Source organism: Doryrhamphus excisus, linkage group LG1, assembly GCF_037039965.1.
Source record: "Doryrhamphus excisus strain RoL-2023G ecotype Guam linkage group LG1, RoL_Dexc_Guam_v1.1, whole genome shotgun sequence".
NCBI lineage: Eukaryota > Metazoa > Chordata > Actinopteri > Syngnathiformes > Syngnathidae > Doryrhamphus > Doryrhamphus excisus.
The window spans coordinates 29,073,269-29,086,432 of record NC_136357.1 but is presented as its reverse complement, the minus strand read 5'-3'; the positions used below and the strand labels follow the sequence as shown (position 1 = coordinate 29,086,432).

Below are 13,164 nucleotides of genomic sequence, written 5' to 3'. Positions count from 1 at the left end.
TGGACTTAACGGCACCGTGGAAAGCTTACATTACAACATTTCTGTTGAAAAAACGTTTATTAATTACATCGTGTAATTTGTTGAGAACCAGATAATGCCACAATGATCCATGGAAACCAAAATCATAAATACTTATGCTAGTTATGCTAGCACTTATTATGTCCGCTCCCCTTGGGACGGCTGTGTCTTCCAGCACAAAATGCTAACACTTTGTTGAGTCTTTGTAGCGAAATCGACAGCTAGGTATCCACTCTTCCATCTGGGAATGACGCTGAGACTAGTGGCTAGTGAGGCGTCATTTTAGTCCGCCAGATAAAAATAGTTTTTCATGTTAGCGGTAGCTTGGTTAATATACAAGTCAGGTATGGAAATGGTACATTGTTGGCGTTTTTTTTTTTTTTTTTGCGTTAAAATAGGTCTTTCCCATGACATCCGTTGTTAGCTAGCTCATATTAACTTGTCTTCTTGCAACAGGAATTAGAATGGATGGATTAAAATTCATTATTTGTCATGGAAAAGTTTCATTTTGGGAAACAAGGACAGACATAAAATTCTATTTTTACAGCTGCCAAGGTAGTTTACATTAATATTTAAAATTGTATTAAATATGCAGTCATATGGGTCACACGTTGGAGTAGTGGTTAGCATGTCAGGCACACAGTCCGGATACCTGTGTTTGAATTTCTGTCTGCATGGATGCAATCATATGCAGGATACTTTGCTTCATACAAAAAAATTATGTTATAGTTCATTTAATTGCACATGTTTACATTTTATTTCCTGTGGACCCAAATGACACTTTACAAACGCTAACACTGCTCAAATTATATATATGTATGTTTATTTAAAAGATGCGTATACTGTGGCTAACGGAGCTAACTAAGTAACTATGCTGTAGGGGTGTAACCAACGAAGGTGGGTTGAGTGCTTGCAAAAGCGGCAGTGATATGGGGTGACTCCTCTTGTCGCTCTGCTACTCTTTGGCTGCGATGGTGGAACGGCTGCGGCACGAGCACCAGCACAAGACCAAGTTCCGAACTACACGAGAAACCTAAAGACGAGGACTTTGTGATTTCGCTTCAAAAACATTTTTTTAAAAGTCAAAATGTATGCCGAAGATTACAATTTGCTTTCAAGTGAGAAATATTAACTTTGCCGAGGACGAGGACGCGTCGGTAAAGGTAAGTGAGCACTCAAGCTGATATTGACGCTAGCTGGTGTTTCATTTTGCTACTTATCGCTTTGTTCAACTTTGTTCATTTTGTGTATCTTTCAATTGTACAGTGTTCCTGTGTTACATTTTACTCTTTTATGCATTTTATTTTTTATTTTTTCTACAACTCTGCCCCGTGATTTAGAATGTAGTTCATATCAGTTTGTATAACGTACAAGTGTACGTTAACCAAAAAGTAAAAGCTTGGTTGTATATGTATATATATGGATGGTGAAGTCTGCAAAAACAACAAGGCAATTTTCCAGCATGATGCACTCTCCTATAATGGAGATGTTTGATACTAATTAGATATGTCAGGATGATGATTGTTGTTCCTCCATTGATTCCCTAGAAGCAGGACAACAAACAGGGCTGCCATTGATTCCCCTAAGGCGGAGCAGCGGTCTCCAACAGCAGTCTTTGGCACTAATGCCAGTAGATGGCGGCCTCGAGCCTGTGTCTGCTTCAAGGAACTTGGGAGTTTTCAACCCTGGTGTGCTTTTTTTTATATATATTTTTTTTAAAGCATCATGTCGGATAAATTGAACATTTTTGTATTCGCTCTCAGTGACCTCAGACCCTGAGGCAAGTGCCCAGAGAGAGGTAAATAATACAATGAGTGACAGCGCCTGGCGAGTGCTTTTGAGAAGTCCTATTCAATTTTGGTGTGTGTGTGTGTTTTTTTTTAAAACCCTTTCTCCTCAAGTTATTCCATTTAGTAAGCAGCGCTGGTGAATGTGCTCTGCAATATGTCACAGAAACATTTGTCACAAATGTGCCCTGGCAATAACAGTAATGCAGGGTTTGACGACTCGGTAGCTTTTACTTTAATTAAATGTTATTCTTGTTAAGATAATGTTGCAAGGGTGGCTGCTGGCTGATGGAGGTTGGAGCGGTGGAGCCGCGGTTCATCTATAGCAGCGGTCATTAAGGTGTTGAAGCCCCCGAACTAAGTATTTTACACCCGATTGGTTGTGTAAGTTTACCTTACGAAGATACTGTAAGATGTAAGGGGTGTGTATTGGCGAGAATCTGGCGATACGATATGTATCACGATATATCGTGATACTGTTAACAAGGTGATATTTTTTTTGTTTTTCTTGTAGTTAAAGATTATTTCCTGGAAAAACTCAATTACTTGTACTTTTTCTTTCTTTGTAGAACACATGTTTGTTTTCTCTTAATATTTTGACATTATTCTCGTACAATTGTGACTGTTTTCTTGTTAGAATATATATATATATATTTTTTGATATTTTATTATTATTCTCAAAAAAATGTTCCCCCTTTTTAAAATACACATTTTTCTCTTCATATTTTGACATTATTCATGTAAAAAATTGTCTTTTTTGTTGTTAGAACACACAATTTTTTTCTTAATATTTTGACTTTATTCTTGTAAAATTACAGCTGTCTTTTCTATTTCCGGTCAAATTAGGACTTGTTTAGGTTATCATTAGGTTAAACGTTCTCTCCTAACATTTTTCCTTTATTGTAAAACGACTGCTGATGTTTACATTTTTGCTATATTTTAACTATGTAGTGACACTTGTAGTTAAAGATTATTTCCTGGAAAAACTCAATTACTTGTACATTTTCTTTCTTTGTAGAACACACGTTTTTTTTCTCTTAATATTTTGACATTATTCTCATACAATTGTGACTGTTTTCTTGTTAGAATATACATTTTTCTCCTGATATTTTGTTATTATTTACAAAAAGTTTGGATTTTTTCCCTCCTTTTTAAAATGCACATTTTTTCTCTTCATATTTTGACATTATTCACGTAAAATTTTGTCTTTTTTCTTGTTAGAACACAATTGTTTTCTTAATATTTTGACTTTATTCTTGTAAAATTACAGCTTTTTTTCTATTTCTGGTAAAATTAGGACTTGTTTAGGTTATCATTTAACTATATAGTGACACTTGTAGTGTGTAGAAAAACTGAATGACACCAGCAATATGCACTTACTAAACACATTTTTATTCCAGAACAGTATGTTATGCTGTATCACAAACTTTCCTCTGTAAAAACGTGTAGCATTTGGATAAATAAAGCTTTAACATCCAGCTTTAAATTTACAAAAAAACCACATAAAAAACAAATTAAATTATGTCTCAATTTTTTCTTAATATTTTGACTTTATTCTTGTAAAATTCCAGCTGTTTTTTCTATTTCTGGTAAAATTAGGACTCGTTTAATAATTTCCAATGAGGATAAACGGTATAGAAGATGGATGGCTAGTTATGCTAAGTTCTTACTTGAAGTCATCTGCATGGTCGATTAACTCTTTTTGAAGAGTTTGACACTGAAAAAGGTTTGGAAATGTTATCAAATGTGCGGTTGATCAAAGTGGTATTAAAACGTATTGATTGTATTGTACGGCTGTCACAGAGTTGAATGGAAAGACATGCAAGAAATTATTATTGCTGGTTGGTCTTCCATGATTTCATGTTTTTGGTCCAGTTTAGACGACCGCCCCTCGGTCGCAGCAGCAGCAGCAGCAGCAGCCACCGTGTTTCCAGTCTGCTGAATCCTTTCAATTGGGAATCCTCCATGTTCTGAGAGATCAATACATGTAATCAGTGTTGATAAATGGGAGAACACTGGACATTGTTTCTCAAGGACATGTTATATCGGAGTTGCATATCAATGTTCTCACCTTGCATTTTATGTATACTGTAACAGTGTTTTCAAATGAACGTGTGTATGTTACCACATAAATACTGTGTTTTATTAATTCTGTACAAATAGAAAAGAACTATTTGCTGTGCCTGCACGTTGCAATAATACGTAGGCAGAAGAATACATACTTAGTCGTGAGTCACTACACTAAAGAAAGCCTTTCCCCCCCCCTGTATTATGTCTCCCAAGTATGAGCTAGACTCCTCTGGTGGCTGGGCTTCAAAGAAAAGTGAAGCAGAATTCGACAAATGCGCAGAAACGCATATCAACACTGGCTGCATGCCCGGTCGGTCCATGCCAGTCAGACACGACAACCATCATGAAGGATAAAGATAGATGGAGAAAGACAACAAAGAATCGGGAGGAAATTGACAAATTTCGAATGACAAGACACTACAAACGTATAATGCAGAATATCAGCCACTATCTGTATAGTATGTGATATCTAACCATGTGCAAATAGAAAAGAACTGCACACGGTCGAATAATACGTAAATAAATGAAATAACATAAAGTATAAACACATGCAGTTGCACGGCGGGGGTGTGTTTAGCGCGCAGACCTCACGGCTAGGAGACTTGGGTTCAATTCCACCCTCGGCCATCTCTCTGTGGAGTTTGCATGTTCTCCCCGTGCATGCGTCTTCGGGCATGCGTGGAGGAAATTGACAAATTTCAAATGACAAGACACTACAAACGTATAATGCAGAATATTAGCCACTATCTGTACAGTATGTGATATCTAAAGTTTAGACGGTAGCCATTTTTCCGCTTGCTAACTGCTAGCATTCCGTGGAACTCCCACCTCCACGAAGATGCTTAATAGTTGACAGGATGTTCACTCTCTTGTGTGTTCATTTCATATAGAGCCAATGTGACACAGAAAGATGGCGCGGACGTGCATACACTCTAATATGTGTATTTATATTAAATTGACTTTCATATCAACAATATAGAGTACACGCAACTCCTAATTTTCCACACTATAATCAGGCAGCCATTTGGAATTACTGCATGAAGAAACTGTCATGTCACACAGTGGAGTGGACGCCATGGCTGAACTGAAGTCTCCAAATTGAAACGGCACGCAGCATGGAGGTAAAAGCCATTAAGGGCTTCAGCCCACCGGCTCACGGCGTCTTATTCATTCGAAAACAAAGACAAACCGGAGTAGAAAGGGCGGAAAAGAAAAGGCAACGTGAAAGACTCCAGAGTGCTTCTTGCCTCGTGGGCGCTCCAGTGTGGACAGGAAGCAAGGTGATGGACTTGACCGGTACAAAACATCATGGATGCTCCCCTCAGGGCGAATGGAGGACTAACACGTACACCAGACAGTCTCTTAGTCAGTGTATTGTTGTGTTGGCTCTAAGCGACACAAAGTGTGTTAGGTCGGGATGTTGACTTGTGTGACATCTTAACCGCTCACACATGCTGCTCGTCATACACAACATACATGTGCTTTCCTATTGAATAAATGAAATAACATAAAGGAGACCTGGGTTCAATTCCACTCTCAGCAATCTCAGTGTGGAGTTTGCATGTTCTCCCTGTGCATGCGTCTTTGGGCATGCGTAGAGGAAATTGACAAATTTCGAATGACAAGACACTACAAACGTATAATGCAGAATATTAACTATCTGTACAGTATGTGATGTCTAATGTGCAAATAGAAAAGTTTGCTGTGCCTGCACACGGTGGAATAATACGTGAATAAATGAAATAACATAAAGTATAAAGACATGCGGCTGCACGGCGGTCGTGTGGTTAGCGCTCAGACCTCACAGCTAGGAGACCAGGGCTCAATTCCACCTCCCGTGCATGCGTCTTCGGGCATGTCATTTTGAATGACAAGACACTACAAACGTATAATGCAGAATATTAACTACTACTACTACGACTCCAAATTGTCCATACGTATGAATGTGAGTGTGAATGGTTGTTTGTCTATATGTGCCCTGGGATTGGCTGGCCACCAGTCCAGGGTGTACCCCGCCTCTCTCTCGCCCCAAGACAGCTGGGATAGGCTCCAGCACCCCCGCGACCCTCGTGAGGATAAGCGGTAGAAAATGAATGAATGAATAAAGACATGCTTTGGACCTGGGGAGGAAACTATGAAAGTACCCGGTTGAGGAAGTAAACAAGCTTATGTTGACACGGATGCAAACCTTGCTGTAAGGCTTATGAAGCACAATACAGTAGCACGGTCGGTATTTGAGCTTCCACTTCAGGAATTGTATTGTTTTCACAATCGACACCATTGGCTCATTTATAATTCATGGGGGGCAGGGGGGGTGTTAATGGATGATATGGAGCATATGTGCTTTGCAAACGGAATTAGCCAAAAGCAACACGCTTATACACGTACAGTCATGGCCAAAAGTTCAGATATTCATTTTCACAAAGTCTGCTGCCTCAGTTTTTATGACGGCAATGTGCATATAGTCCAGAATATTACGAAGAGTGATAAGATGAATGGCAATTTCTTGAATTCGTTAGTGTTCCTTACTCAACTTCTCCACCAAAACGCTGGCACTTGCAGCTTCCTTGGGCTGCATTTTCAGTCACTTTGCAGCCATGATGAATAAGAAAAGCAGAGAAGCGAAGCGAGAACCGCTCATGGCAAAACAGGAAGGCGCCATTCGTGTTGATCTTACTGCCGAAATCCTCTCTTTGGCAACAATGTTAACATTTCTCATGACAGGAACCAGGAAATAAACTAGAGACAGCGCCACTGAGGAAAAGACAGGAAGCAGAACTGGAGGTAGCAGAGATGAGGATGCTGAGGTTCTCATTGGGAGTGACCAGGATGGATAGGATCAGGAACGAGTACATCATAGGGACATTACATGGTAGAGATGTCCAGAGGAGAGATAGAAGAAGAAGAATGTAATGGGAACTTTTGTCTTGTCAGACCACAAAGTATTTCCCCAAAGTACTTGAAGATCATCAAGATGTTTTCTGGCAAAATTGAAACGTAACTTTCTTCCAGCGGAGTCATGACCACTAACCTGAACTGAGGCAAGTGAAGCCTGTTGTTCTTTGCATGTTGTTGTTGTTGTTGTTGTGGGGTCTTTTGTGACCTCTTGTCACTATTTGTGGATAATGGCTCTCACTGTGGTTTGTTGGAGTCCCAAAGCTTCATAAATGGCTTTATGACCCTTTTTCCAGACTGACAGATCTCAATTAATCTCAGCTAAGTTATGTTTGAAGTTCTAAGTTATGTTTTTTTTAACTCTTTTTGGCCCCACTGTACTGTATGTTCTGTGACAATGTTAAGTTATGTTTGTGTACATTCTGCAGTAAAAACACAGAACTACAAAACCAGTCAGCTGATGAGGTGTTGGATGTGCTGGATGGCGAGACTCCCATCTCAACGTCCAATGTTATTTCTTCTTCTTGGACCAGGCCTTGAGATGGAGCTGTCGACTTAGTAGAGCAGCTTTGAGGAGCTGGACGTATTATACTGGATTATACTAAGTCCAGTGGAGCACAGCACCACACGTTTCTCCCCTTTTTCCCGAACACTCTGCGGAGGGTTTCCGCGGGATCGGTAATTGACCACGCAGTCACCGCTGCCAACAAATCTCCACAAGATGTTCTTCAGGGGTTCCAAACCATTTTGGTCACGCCGCTGACCGACCGGTGAGCCATGAGTTATTTCTTCAATTCAACAAGTGTTTCTCACCTCCAGTGTCTGCATTTCTTATTGGCCACCCCTGCAAAATAACCCAAAATGGAGCCAAAAAAAAGTTGCAAGCACTAAAGAAGTCATAGAGAAGTGATAAAGAAGGTGACAAACTAACGTGGAACTTCCTGCCACATTAACTACGTTTACATGAGGAGATTTTCCCAAAGCAATGGTATACACGGAAAGGAATATTCCAATCTCTGGTCTACATGCGCCGCTATAATCAACCAGAATAGTCAATGGGGCATGCCCAGTAAAACGTAAACACCAACATCACGTGATACCGACTTCCTACGGTTTTTCTTTCCCTTGTCGGAATAATTCCGTATTGCCAGTTTTTCCTTCGTCCAGTCTTGAAATTTAGTTTGGATCAAAACCAAACTTTCCTTAGCAGTCCAGTGCCGATTCAACTATAAAAATGTGTTTTCTGTAGCATTTTTGGCTTTTTGTAATGGATGAATTGAATTTACATGATTTTTTGATTCTGTTAGCATTTGTTTTAACATCCAGACGATGTCGTAGTGTAGAGGTTTGTAGTTTTCTCAAGTTGATGTATTGGACGATAAAGTGTTTGTTGCTTAGTCATGTTATTCGTCCCCAGCCTTGTGATGCTATGTATCCTATACATATCCATATTGCGTTTTTCTATATTACTAATGGTTGGCATAATTATGATGTGATAGTGGTGGCATTATGAGGTGATTTGGGTCCCCACTGAAGGTCCAGGTACCGCCTGGAGACCTTTTGGAGAATGATCAAAAGGTCATAGCATGGATTCAGCGAGACTCCTATGTCAATACACATTACACTAATTCACTTTTTCGGTTGTTTTTTTAATGACTTTGGTGATACGGTTCAGCCTCGATGCGTAAATCGGTGGTTAATAACCAACACCAGACCATTTACAGACATGTTTTCAGACTTTTAATCAAACTTTAGGAGGGTATAAAAGGAATACGTCTATATACTATATATATATATATATATATATATTAATCATCAAATGTGCTTCATATTTCTTTGAAATAAAAGACTTTCATTAAATGTAAACAATCACAGAAGACACTAAAGATGCCCTTCAGACTTGTAATGAATAAAAGGTGCTGATTGTGTGCCGCCGTGCCTTTAGAAACACCCGCATGTGCTCTGACATGAATTCTTAAGTGAATATCTAAGAGAGCCCCAGGGATCGTTTTTGCTCCACTTTTGCTTTAATGTTTGCAGCACGGTTGCTACAACATGTTAATTAGGACCCCAACGATATGGATTTTTTTTTTGCACTGACGCAGATAGATAGATATGCTGTAGAAAATGAATGAATGAATGATAGCATCATTTCCAAACATACACATTCCCGCAATAGCGGGGCTTACAAGCTTCAGCACCACGGACAGTGACTGTGATTTTGAAGTCTTTCAAATGAACATGATGTGTAACAAAAAAGACTACAACATTTTACGAGTTGGGGAGGTATGAAAAAAATACAGTAGTCATTATCACATAGGGGGCCAAAGACAGCTGGGATAGGCTCCAGCAGCCCCACGAATGAATGAATGATTCCACTGTTGAAAGTGTGACTTTAACTTTGTTGTTGCTGCGTACTGCATTTTTTACAGCAGTAATTGTTTGTTTGACTCCACCACTGAATTACTGCTATAGTAATTGCATAGCGGATGTCAAATTGTGCGGAAAGTTGTTGCTGTTTTAGGATGTCGTATCGTATCGTATCGCATCGTATCGCCAGAAAATTGCATGTATGGTTAAAGTATGGTATCGCTGGCAGTGCATGGAGATGTGTGTGGAATCGTCCTCGTCCCTAGCAAGTACAAACATTTTAGTACTTTCCAAAACTTTTATTGTAAGAAATATTGTGGAACAAGCAGCTAATGAACAATTTGAGCATAAAAAAAGTGGAAAAAATGACGTGCAAAAAGGCAGTAAATCCCTAGGAAATGAAATAATAAGCCTATATGAATGAATACATTTACTTTTCACGTGCAGAGTCCTGCCAACATTTGGTGTGTGCAGTCCAGTGGATTCCAGTGGATGGCCCGTGGGGTTTTTAAAATTCACTTTTAACAGGCGCATGTCAATAAATTACAATATGCTGCAAAATGTATTTGCTTTCAGGAGTTCAATTAAGTCAAAGACACCAAAGAAGTTTTTGCAGTTCATATATTAAATAAAGTGTGTGAACCAGTCCTAACTTTTGACCGTTTTTTAAATTTTACGAGATACTGAATTTGGAGTTTTTATTAACCGTTAAATATGATTTGTGATATATATGATAGAACTATGATATCATCAAAATGATGAAGAAATGCATTGAAATATTTGACTCTGTGTGTAGTGGATTTATAGCAGTGGTACACAGTCAGGGCTGGCAAAGACTTTTATGCCGGTCTACTTTTACAGCTTAAATTGTAGTATTTGTTCCATGAAACTGCATTCGTTTATTCTGTCAGTCTATCTTTGAATGCCTCATATTTGCATTTTAGTTCATGTAGCCATTTTTATGCTTAAAAATGCTGAATTTAGGCAAAAAAAAATGTGCTTAAATATGCATATTTTGAACTAATAACAGGCCCTATTCAACCACGAAACAGCATGAATTATTAATTCATATATTTTTGAAAAACCGCGATAAAGTGAAGCTGTGAAATTTGCCAGCAAATGGCAAAAAAAAAATGTGATTAATTAATGTGCCGGGGAAAATGTCTATTTTTGACAAATGGCTGCAAACCCTCGGGCTTGCTTATGTTGACATTCTCCAATTTCTGATCAACATTTGCAATAAAAATATAACTTGTGGTAATTAGTGGTAATTTCTCAATTACTATTTGCTACATTTAAGCAATAATAATAAAACATTTTATTTGTATAGCAATTTTCAAAATACTCAAAGACACTTGGAGTTGAATAAAAGCAAGTAGTAAGTAAAAGATACATTAAAATACAACATTCATTTGTTTATACGCAGCTAAAACACGAGTAAAAGCAAGTATGCTAGAAAATACACTGAAAAGAACACGTTTTTCTGCTACTATTAAATAGACTAGTGTTCGACAAATACTGTATATTTTGACATTTGCGTGGTATCTGTTAGCTTGATTGACGCATTCATTTCATCCGGAGCTGTTAATACATCCAAATATACAGCATATCCTGTCATTTCCGTACATTAAATACACACTGAGCCACTCGTGTTGATTAATCATGATTAATTCATTAAAAAAAAAACACGGTAATCCGATTAAAATCATTTGACAGTTTGCAAAATTGTGTTTCAGGATTTGGTAGTCGGTCGAGCCCCAATACTAATTATGAGTGATAATCCTCAGGGTGTTAAATAGTAGTAATACTGCAGTTATGAACATACTTGTGCATGCATTGAATAAGACGAGTAAGATAAAGCCGTGCTGATATTCAATTATGTCATTTTTTTTTTCCATTTTCTTTTTATTGAGCTGCTTTATGAGTAATGAAGTGGTTGGGATGGACTGTAGCACATATTTTATAAGGGAAAAAAATAAAAACAATGACAATACCGCTGTGTTCTTGACGGTCGTAAAAAAATGTAAATAAGCCTCCTTTGGCGGCTAAAGAAATAGCGTGCTTTGGCAGCAGCTGCAGGCTTTCAGTAAGATTTAAACTGAAAAATAAAAATGTAGGTGTAGCAGCCCCCCCCCCCCCCAACCCTGACATATGTTTTTTTTTTGTGATGCAGCAAACGCTTCCCGAATGAAAACATAAAACTTGCTGTGTTTGACACCACACCCCCCCTGCACAAACACGGTCCAAATCCAAAAGACGCCCTCAAAGCCTCCCCTTCCAGCGCACTGCAGCTCAATTATCAGCCACTTTGTCTCAATGACATGTGGACTGTCCTCCGCGTGCTCGGGACTATGTGTGACTTTTAACAAATAGTGCTGATATGTCTCCTCATGTCTGACAGCACACCCGGGGGAATATCGCTACTCACCGACAGCCTCTTGGCTCAGCTCGTCTTACCGTCTGTCACTCGGCTCAGTGGATCTGACCGGCATGAGAGCGAGTGAACTTTAAAACATAAAAAGCAGAGACGGAGCTGTCGGGATTTATTGCTTCACTTACTTTGAGATAACTGTATCTTCAGGTATGAAATATTCAATGCTTTCACGCCTCCTTTGTCAATTACTACCAGCAATGCAACAATGTATTTCACAAGTAACACGGATATTAAGATGATTACTGCATTCTTACTAATAGGGACAGCGTGGCTTAGCCCACACGGGGGTTACGTTCCGCCCACATGCCCATAAAAATCTGGGTATCATTTGCGGATGTTTTTTGTTCCGGAGGGAGTACAGATGAAATCATTCAAAATGTCAGAGAAGAAATGATCACACTAAAAAGACAGTTTGATGATAGATTGTCCTTGAACCTAAATAAAACTAAAATCATGCTGTTTGCTAACAGCAGAAAGGACACGCACCAGCAAATACAAATAGACGGTGTAGACATTGAAAGGGTGAAGGAAAATACATTTCTGGGATCACAGTAGATGAAAATATGAGCTCATATTACAAATATACAACATAAGGTGGCCGGAAATATTTCAATATTGAACAAAGCAAAATTTATTCTCAATCAGAAATCACTCCACACTCTTTATTGCTCTCTGGTTCTACCATATCTTACTTATTGTGTTTGGAAATTTGGGCTAATAACTATAAAAGCAATCTTCACTCGCTAAATGTACTGCAAAAAAAGGCCAGTAAGGATAATTCATAATGCCGCCTACAGAGAACATACTAACTCCTTATTTCTAAAAATGACAAATACTTCAACTTGCTGATATAGTTCATCTTCAAACAGCTAAAATAATGCATAAGGCTAACAATAACCAATTAGCTAAAAATGTCATCCAATACCAAATATACCAATACAAAATGTCTACTTTTGTCACACAGCTCGCTCCTACCACCGCTTAACTGCCCTGCTAGCTCGACGTTGGCATTCTGCTCCGATTTTGGGATCAACATTCGCAATAAAAGTGACGGCTCCAATTTGAAGTCCTGAATACGCTGTATACATATATCTCTGTATGCGTATAGATACTCATCACCAATGTAAGTTGGCACACAGGCCTCGCACCTAGGAGACCCGAGTTCAATTCCACACTCGGCCATCTCTGTGTGGAATTTGCACGTTCTCCCGTGGGTTTTCTTCGGGTACTCCGGTTTCCTCCCACATTCCAAAAACACGATAGATGGATGGATGGATGGATTTTTACTCAACTCTATTTTTATTTCTTTTTTCTCTACTGTAAAGCATCTTTGAGTACTCTGAAAAGCGCTATACAAATAAAATGTATTATTATTGTTATTATCAAACCAGTGAAACTCCAACCACTTGTGCCTGATGCTTGCCCAAGCTAAACAAAAATTAGCTTTGCCATCCAAAACTGATTTCAGGGCTCACTTCTAAATGGGCAAACCTTGTCTACCATGAGAATCCAACATTGTAACAACATTTATAGGTCACAAAAGAGCCAAATAATAATAATAAGTCCCCTTTAATTGGTTTTCTGAAGTGT

General features: G+C 38.7%; 1 protein-coding gene across 3 annotated transcripts in view; it reads left to right on the top strand.

The window, feature by feature from the left end:
- Nucleotides 1-956: 956 nt before the first annotated feature.
- The window catches only part of LOC131132286 (multiple epidermal growth factor-like domains protein 11), a 74,818-nt gene continuing 62,610 nt past the window's right edge, over nt 957-13,164 (top strand). For all 3 annotated transcript variants that reach the window (XM_078793406.1, XM_078793401.1, XM_078793396.1), the window contains exon 1: nt 957-1,181. The gene's annotated coding sequence lies outside the window, so the exon portion shown is untranslated. The remainder of the gene's footprint in view (nt 1,182-13,164) is intronic.